The 9,608-nt window shown below is 36.0% G+C and overlaps 1 long non-coding RNA gene across 2 annotated transcripts; it reads right to left on the bottom strand.

Moving 5' to 3' along the window:
- Positions 1-1,315: 1,315 nt before the first annotated feature.
- LOC141564812 (uncharacterized) lies at positions 1,316-8,719 on the bottom strand. 2 transcript variants are annotated; one of them, XR_012488737.1, is made up of 5 exons: positions 8,619-8,719; positions 7,409-7,566; positions 6,808-6,906; positions 6,507-6,657; positions 1,316-1,592 (listed from the first exon to the last, which is right to left on the bottom strand). It is a non-coding gene; the product is annotated as an uncharacterized LOC141564812 (long non-coding RNA). The 2 variants fall into 2 exon arrangements; XR_012488736.1 differs by lacking the exon at positions 1,316-1,592 and having other exon boundaries at positions 5,963-6,657.
- Positions 8,720-9,608: the final 889 nt, after the last annotated feature.

Genomic DNA, 9,608 nt, shown 5'->3' with positions numbered 1-9,608 from the left:
CCCTGTTCCCTTGGGATTAAAATCAATACTATTCCTTAAGGTTCCTGATCCTTTGGGATCAAAAACAACAGGGCTTCCATTTTCTCCTGAATGAAAATGCTTTTTTCTGCCCATGAACTATGACTCAGAAGCAGGTATAGATGATGGAGTTGCCAATCAGTGCCTGGGTCAGCATCCAGTGCTAGCATAGGAGTCCCCTGTAATTTTTTTCTGACCATTTGCTAGATTCCCTTGCTGTCTCTGGCTTGAGAGCTCCCAAGGTTGCTCCTGCTTCTGTAGCCACTAACTGGCCCCACCACTGGTGTTTCAGCCACATGAGCTTCAGTCTAGTTTCCCACCTCTATATCACAGGTCTCTCCTTTTGTCCTCTTAATTTATCTTGGGTTGGAAGACACCTTCTTGCCTCTATCACTCCAGACTTTGATTTAAACATTTGAAGTTGTTTGGAGAGGGAGAGTTTAGGTGAATACTTTCTCTACTCTGCCATCTTGGTTTTGCCTCTGGAAGTAAAGCTAATTTACTATTTTTCATGAGCAATCATTTATACAGCTAGACAGCTAGCTGGTATACTGGAAAAGTGCTGAGCCTAGAGTTAAGAAAACTTCAGTTCAAATCCAGCTTCAGACACTTACTAGCTGTGTGACCCTGGCAAATCACTTAATTCTATTTGCCTCAGTTTCTTCATCTGTAAAATGACAGGGGGAAAAATAGAAAATAACTCCAGTTTCTTTGCAAATGGAGCATGAAGATTCAGACAGATTGGAAAAACTTAACAACTTAAAGTAAACCACTTTACAAAATTTAAAACATCACATGAGTTTATATTGCAAAAGGGAGTCAGGCCTAGTAGATTGAAAACTGGTCCCAGGGTAAGGAACACCAAAGCTTCTGTTCTGCCTTTAACATATTTTGCCTTTAACATGTGACTGTGAGATTCTGAGGGAGTCTCTCAAGTGCTCTAGACAACTCAAGAAGTCTGTGAGCTGCAGAGAAAGTACCCATCTGCATTGGTAGAAGTATTTTTCTCATTGGGGAGTTCCTTATTAATGAAATTATAAGGCTAATCTCTATATATTTAATTATAATCTTTATAAATTTGGGATGGTAAGTTTTGGGATGGAGAAGGATTTGGGAAGTCTGTTCTTGAAACATTTTCTTAATGCGTAAGTTGATGCAATGACAATTTGGGTAACTAGCAACAATTCCTTCCATCCTCCCTCCTACTCCCCTCTCTGCACATTCCCTTCCTCCCAATCTCAAAACTAAGCTCACATGACCAATCCTTATTTATTTATTTATTTATTTTGCTGTGATAAACATGCTTAGAAAAAAACCAACATAGGTTATTCAGCTCTACTTTAGAGAAATGAAAATTATTTTTGGGAGCAGACTTATTGCCCCAACCAGGACTGATATTCCACTGGGAGCCAATTATTTTCCAGATCATGTGCTCATTCCTTTACTATCATTAATCCACTACTGGTTTCAGGACACTTCACTTTTGAGGTTACAATGATATTTTCTGCACTGTAGCATCCCACCACATCCATTTTTATCCCATTAAGAATAGAAATCCATGTCTTCTTTAAGCCCTGCATAGGATGAGAATGAGATTTGGAATATAATTAAACCAGACTGACACATTTTTATAAGCTGAGATTTGTCAAATGGAGATGTTAATTTTGACATTTTTATGTGACTGTTAATGATCCCTCTCCCTCCCCTCTTTGAAGGTCAAGGAGTCCTACTTGGCCATAAGCCAGTTCCTGAGGGTAGTAGGAAGGGGGGAATCCTGGTCTCTTTCTGTTGATTTCTGTCAAGAAGATATTTCAATCAGGCAAATGAGTGAGGAATGAACTTAAAGTTAAGGGACACCTCAAGGATGTTATAGGAAGTTGTTCTTTTAAGCCCCAACTGTCCTCATTTTTAAAAAGACCCTATGAGTATTAAGAAAGAGAAGGAAGAAACTACTAATTCTTTCAACATACTGAGACTTGGTTCAACTAAAATGCTTTTTTCTTTTCTTTTTTAAAATGAAAGCAAGTTGAAACCAGGGATTGTTTTTTGTTTTTTGTTTTTTGTCTTTTAATGACAATTTAGTAGAGTGTCTGATGTGGATTATAAAGCAATCAACCAATAAACATTTACTAAGCACCAACTGTATACCAGGAACCTGGGGTTATGAAGAAAGAAGGGGTAAAGTACTTGTCCTCCAGCCTAATGGGAAAGACAACAGGAAAACTATGTATGAACAAGATGAATTAGAAATAATCAGCAGAATTTTTGTTTTCCTTCTCAGGTTTTTTTTTTAGATCCAATTTTTAGATTTCTCTTGTGCAACAAGATGTATATTATATATGTATATTATATATGTATATTATATGTATATTGTGTTTGACATATATACTTTAACATATTTAACATGTATGAGACTACCTGCTATCTAGAAGAAGGGGTGGGGGGAGAAGGGGAAAAGTGGGCATAGAAGGTTTTGCAAAGGTCAATATTGAAAAATCACACATACATATGATTTGTAAATAAAAAGCCATAATAATAATAATAATAATAATAATAATATTAATAATAATCAGCAGAGGTGAGGTACGAGTACTAAGAGGTACTGAGAAAAGCTTTCAAGAGAAGATGGAATTTTAGCTGGAACTTAAAGGAAACCCGGAAACAGAGCTAAGGAGGGAGAATATTCCAACAAATATGGAGGAGTAGGTGAGGGGAAAGGGAATAAGCTTATATAGTATCTATTATGTGCCAAGCACTGTGCTAAGCAGTTTGCAAATATTATTTCATTTTATCTTCACAATAATCATGAGGTATGGATAATAATATTTCTTCCATTGTACAGCTGAGAAAACTGAGGCAAACAGAGACTGTGATTTGCCTGGGGTAACATAGCTAGAAAGTATTTGAGGCTAGATTTGAACTCACATTTTTCCTATCCCCAGATCAAGCTATCTACTGTACCACCAGCTATCTCAGAATCCCTGAAAAAAATGCCCAGACTAAATTCTTGTTAATTTACAAAAATCCCAACTTCATCCAGAATTCAGATCTATATGCAGCCAGCTCTGGGGAAGGAGGAAGATTCTGGACTTGGAGTTAGGCTAAATATGCATCTTGTCTCAGACATTTACTAGTATGTGAGTCTAGATAAATCTCCGAACCTCTCTTAGCCTCGGTTTCCTCATCTATAAATTGGGGAGAATAATAGCAACTCTCTCAAAAAAGATCAAATGAGATAACATATGCCAAATGGTTTGGTAACCTTAAATGTTTGCTATTATTGTATATATGATTCTCTTCCAAAAATGACTGTGTTGAAGATAACATTTGAAATGGTGCAAACTACTCTGGTTTGTTGCCAAGGAAGTACTAGCACAGAAAAAAAAAGTGTACAAAGAGACTCACTCTTGTATTTTCCCATCAGTAGAAGTTTTTCAAAAGAAAAATAAAGTTTTTAAAAAAAGAAACAATATCCTGACAGTATTAAATCTTTTAGAAAGAAAACAGAAGACTTTAGGTGGAAGATACAGTTGGTTGTTTATATGTATGGTAGTGATTGGCGATAGGAAGATAAATGAAAAATTTGTACAGTGAAAAGTTGGCTTGGCTTTCTGGACTATGATTTAAGCCAGACATATAATACATTTAATGAGGGCTAGAGAGAAGATTAGATCTGCCAAGAGTCTTGTTAATCTGATCTGAAGAGTTGGAAATTGATAACAAGAGGGAGAAAACATTTTCTTCTTCAGCTCATTTTATAAATGAGGAAACTGAGGCAAAGAGGAATAAATGACTTACTCAGGATCACACAATAATAAATATCCCAGGTCATTTTGAACTCAGGTTTTCCTAACATCAGACCTGATGCTCTATCCACCATACCACATAGATAAGCATCCTAAGTCAGATACCATAGAAGGTAGCAGGTATGACACAGAAGGGGAAAAGACATATCCATAGCCCTGGAATAATTGAGGCTAGAAAAAGATGCTAGATAAAAAAAAATCATCTTGATGTTTCAGAGGAGATGATGACTGGATGGAGGAGAAGAAATAATTCACTTCCTTACTTGACTATACATTAATGAACAGCAACATGGGAATGAGTGATGAGCCAAGAGCATTAGAGACCTCAATGCAAGGAGGTAAATCTCACTTCACAGGTAGACTTGACAAGACTTCTCAAGTTAGGAATCATAGTTCAAATATAGTGGTGGAAGAGTATAACTTCTTTTTTTAATTAAAGCTTTTTATTTTCAAAACATTTGGATGGATACTTTTTCAACATTGACCCTTGCATAGCCTTGTGTTCCAAATTTTCCTCTTTCCCTTCATCCCGTCTCCTAGATGGCAAGTAATGCAATATATGTTAAACATGTTAAAATGTTAAATCCAATATATGTAAACATATTTATAGAATTATCTTACTGCAAAAGAAAAATCAGATCAAAAAGGAAAGAAAATGAATAAGAAAATGAAATGCAATTGAACCACAAGAAAAAGAGTCAGAGTGTTATGTGATGATCCACACTCAGTTCCCACAATCCTCTCTCTTGGTATAGATGGCTCTCTTCATCATGACATCATTGAAACTGGTGTCAATCATCTCATTGTTGGAAAGAGTCATGTCCTTTAGAATTGATCATTGTATAATGTTGCTGTTGCCATGTATAATGATCTTCTGGTTCTGCTCATTTCACTCAGCATCAGTTCATGCAAGTCTCTCCAGGCCTTTCTGAAATCATCCTGCTGATTGTTTTTTTACAGAACAATAATATCCCATTAACATTCATTTACCATAACTTATTTCAGCCATTCTTCAACTGATGAGTATCCACTCAGTTTCTATTGTCTTGCCACTACAAAAAGGATTGCTACAAACATTTTTGCACATGTGGGTCCCTTTTTCTCCTTTAAGATCTCTTTGGAATACAAGCCCAATGGAGACATTTGCTGGATATAAGCACAATTTGATGGCTTTTTGAGCATAGTTCCAAAGTGTTCTCCAGAATGGCTGGATTTGTTCCCAACTCCACCAACAATGTATCAGTGTCCCATTTTTCCCACATTCCCTCCAACATTCATCATTATCTTTTCCTGTCATCTTAGCCAATCTGAGAGGTGTATAGTGGTACCTCATACATAATTTGTATTTCTCTGATCAATAATGATTTAGAACACCTTCTCATATGACTAGAAATGGTTTTAATTTCTTCATCTAAAAATTAAGACTATAGCTTCTTTAAAAGGAGTATACTACATAAATTTTGTGGTGAAGAAGCCCTTTGACTTTTATGATGCTGCTAAGTGGTGCAATGAATAAGGTCCCTAGATTCAGAAGAAGAAAGACCAGAGTTCAAATTCTACCTCTCACACTCTCTAGCAGTGTGATCATATCACTTAGTCTTTTGTAAATTCATTTTCATCATTTGTAAAATGGGAATAACAAGAGTATCTCTTTCAATTATGAAAATCAAGTTAAATGGTATATGTATAGTTAACAAGTATTCAGTCAACAAACATTTATTTAGTACCTGTTATGTGCTAGACACTGCTAATTGCTAGAGATTAAAAAAAAAATCTTCCCTCTTAAGGACCTCACAATATAATGGGATTTTGCAAGGCTTTGCATACTTAATAAAGGCCTACATAAATGCTACTTCTTATGATTATTACCTATATAGAAATATATGGATCAAAATGGAAAAACTTAATGGAGTATGTGACTAATTAGAGGGAGACCTTGTACCTGCAGGCATAACGTGTAATTGCAGGATAGGAGGTAAGAGCCTAGGGAATAGTAACTGTCCAGGAATGGTTGGGATTAGTTGCATGGAAGTAGCAAACAGAAGCAAAAGACAGTAAGAGTATAAGGAGAGATTGCTAGCATCACCTTTATTTCCCTTTATATATTCTCTTGTTTCACATTATTTTCTTTAATAGGACATACCACTCTAGGTGGGGTCTGAGCCCTGAAAAATACAGTAGGACTATTCTGGGAATCCTCACTTGGTGCTCTGTATTTCTACTATTGTAGTTTATGCATCAGTACATCAGCTTTTTTTCTCCCCAATTTTTTAGACCACTGGCTCATATTAGACTTACAGCTAATCAAAAAGCTTAGATCTTCCCCATCTTGTTCTTCTGCAAGTATGTTTATAATCTAAATAAAGGTCTTTGTTTTCCCCACAATTAAATTTCATTTGGTTAGTTCACTCCATCATTATAGCTTCTCAAGGTACAGCATTCTTAATTATGTTATCCAACATATTAGCTATCCCTCCCAATATTAAATCATCTAAATCAGATAAACATGCATAATGGTATGGATAAAAATCAAGAGAGAACAGAGTAGGTTCTAGATCTAACTGCCATTAACTGGCTGTATGCTTTGGGACAAATCAGGTTATTTCTCATTTTGTTTCTACTTGTAAAATGTGAAATAAATATAAAATAAAATGTAATACAAGTAAGTAAACTGTCTCTTACAGTTTTAAAGTTATCTTGCTCTATATCCTCATTAAAACTTCAACAGAAAATGCTATTGGAGAGGGTCAAGGACAGTATCCATTTTGATATTCATTGATATTCTCTGAGTATGGTTACTTAATTTGCCTCTGGAAGGAGGAGTATACAGGACCTGAAAGCAGAAGGTGGAGATCCAATATAAGTATAATAAGGTAACCATAGCAATTTTGAAATCTAAGACATACAGAAAATGGCCTCCCTTCCTCCCCCTTCCACTCCAGACCAAGTAGTAGGTTAAGCTTAAGACAAACAAGAACCTTACCTGATGTGTAATCCGGGTAAGGGCAGGGGCTGGAGGAAGGCTCATTTGGTAGTATTGAAGAAGTACATGTGCTTTTGATGCTCTCTAAATTTTAGTGAACTGAAACAATAAATGAATGGAACAATCATTTACTATGTGAGTAGTAAAGATCTAAATACATAGTGAAAGTTCTTGCCCCAAGGACCTTACTACACATATAGGGGAGCTAAAATGGGAAAACAGTGAGTATAGGGGGGACTTTGGAGAGAAAAAAGTAAAGGTGGGAAAGCTTGGATATGGCCAGGAAATAGCAAGATAACTGGAACTGACCAAGAGAAAATGGGAGTTTACCCATCAAAAGCCAAGATCCCTGGGAGCAGAATTCAAGTTGTGGTAAAAGAAGGAGGAGAAGGAGAATTAGGAAATAGCCTCAATAGCCCTTCATTAGAGGGAACTCTTGGTAGATCTTGTTTGATATTTGAATTTCATAGAATCACAGAATTTTAGAACTGGTGAGCAGTCATCGAGTCCAACACATATATGAAAGGAATACTCATCAAAACACATCAAGAAAGTAACATTTTGTCTTCTGCCCAAAGATCTTCAAGGAAGGACAACTTACTGAGATTTCATCTTGTATTCTTGAGTTCTTGTGTCTATGAGTCTTGTGTACTGGTCTCTTCTGTATTTGCATCTTATTTGCTTCTGTCTCTAAATTAATTGTGCCTTCTATCTTCATATGTATGCTTATTCCCCAGAAAGTATAGACAGATGAATATCCTGGAAAAGAAAGGGAGAGATGGGGAAACTTCCAGTAGAGTCTCTGGCCTGCCAATATCTCTGATTGGCCTTCAGCAAGCCAGCTCACTTATCAGGACGTTTTATCATCCTTTTAATTATCTGGAATGGGAGCATTTTGCATTAGATGACGCCTAAGGTCTTCTATTACTCTAACAGATTATTCATTTAGGAGTTAACCTGCTCCATTCATCCACAGGCCACTTGGAAATTGCTAGCATTAGGTCCAGGCCTAGTGCCACCTAGTTAGTGATCTTTCCACTTGAGCACCATGCTTCTGGCTAAATAACTAACAGGTAAGTTCCTGGTCATAGATATAATGATTAGAATTTTAACTGTTATGAGTTTGTTTTAAAAATGTACAAAACCCAAACCTACTTTAACCAACCAAAAGTCTTTATAGAGCACTCACTATGGGCTTGGTATTCTATTACTTTAAATCAAATACAAGCCCTTTGAGGACAAAATTGTTTTCTCTGCTGTTATTTTTTTTTCTTCTTTGTATCTTTAGCACTTACTACAATGCTTGGTTCATAGGAGAAGGTAATAATGGCTTGTTGGATTGGATCAGATCCCTAGGTGCTATGGCAGCAGCAGAGCTGTAATAGGTATCTATCAGACTGAAATTAGAATTGACTAGTGGGTAGCCCTCATCCAAATAAACATATCCAGGATAAAATGGATAAATAATGGTTATATGTTATTAACTGCAAAAACAAACAAACAACAAGCCAAAAACATGTCTATAAAACAAAGTAAATAATGACCAGGAAATCCAAATTATCTGAGTTACTTTGCAATTTGGGGTAACTTTCCAAAGTTAAAAATGCCCCTCTCTCATCCTACTCCCACTTCTTTTTTTAGCACTCATGCTTCTATGTCTTTTTGCTGACTATGTTGTTTTAATCCTGGAAACACAAGCCCTTATTAGCCTCCAGCTAACATAATAATGTCTTTTCCATTTCAGTTTGCCAGCAGCAGTGAAAAATATGTACAATATTTTTTAAAAATTAAATTACTATCATCTTTCTTACATCACAACGGACATTCAGTAGGCAACTCTTCAAGAAGTGTTTCTAACTGGAAGGAAAGCACCAGCAAAGAAAGAAAGAAGGTTCTGCCATCAGTTGTCATTAGAAGGGATGGCTACTTTAGGATTGTAAACAGAATGAGATGTTGCCATAGAAATGAGGACATTTGTCCCATGGAAACTGTAGGACCTTTGAAGTGACATCTTTGAAGACTTTCCATAGTCCAGTAGCAGAGGCTTTAACTCAGTTGGTATCAAGCAAGAAATTTCATGGTACATTGACTGTTAAAGATTTCAAAATTCAGGAGAAACTCCAGGAAGCCTACATGAATGTATCCATTATATTAAAATAGCCTTTTATAATGACTCATCAAACTTCTTAAGTCAGAAAAGGACAATACAAATAAATTCAGGACATAAGAGCAACAGGTGTCCTTTAGGTTATAGAGTAGGAGAATTACAATAAAGTTGGTTATCCTTTTTTTTTATTGTGTGTCTTCCTCATGGACTTGCCTACTATGAAATTGAGAAAACAAGGGAGCTAGGTGGCTCAGTGGATAAAGTTTAGAAATTGGAGTCAGCAAAACTAAGTTAAATCCTGCATCTGATAAAGTTGTGTGAGCAAGACAAGTCACTTATTCTCTAAACTCCATTTTCCTCATCTGTAAAGTAAGCATGATGATAGTATTTCCTTCAGATCAAATGAATTCAAATATAATTATCAAATACTTTATATACCTTAAAGCACTAGGTAAATAGTAACCATCACTAAGACTGAATTAAAAACCTGTGGTCAGAAAAGGTTTTAAGATCTCAATGAGTGTCTAGTGTGTTGAGGATTATAGTTCCCTTTGAACTTGCCTATGGTCACATGAATAATAAGGGTGAGCTCTGAATACAGCTCTTCTTGACTCCAAGAGTGACACCTTATACATGAAGGTATGCTTCACACACACACACACAATACTTACTTCATAGAATTACTGTGGGATAC

This window comes from Sminthopsis crassicaudata, chromosome 3 (genome assembly GCF_048593235.1).
Source record: "Sminthopsis crassicaudata isolate SCR6 chromosome 3, ASM4859323v1, whole genome shotgun sequence".
In the NCBI taxonomy this organism is placed as follows: domain Eukaryota; kingdom Metazoa; phylum Chordata; class Mammalia; order Dasyuromorphia; family Dasyuridae; genus Sminthopsis; species Sminthopsis crassicaudata.
Note: the sequence above shows the minus strand (reverse complement) of the source record. Positions and strands in the feature narration are given on the sequence as shown.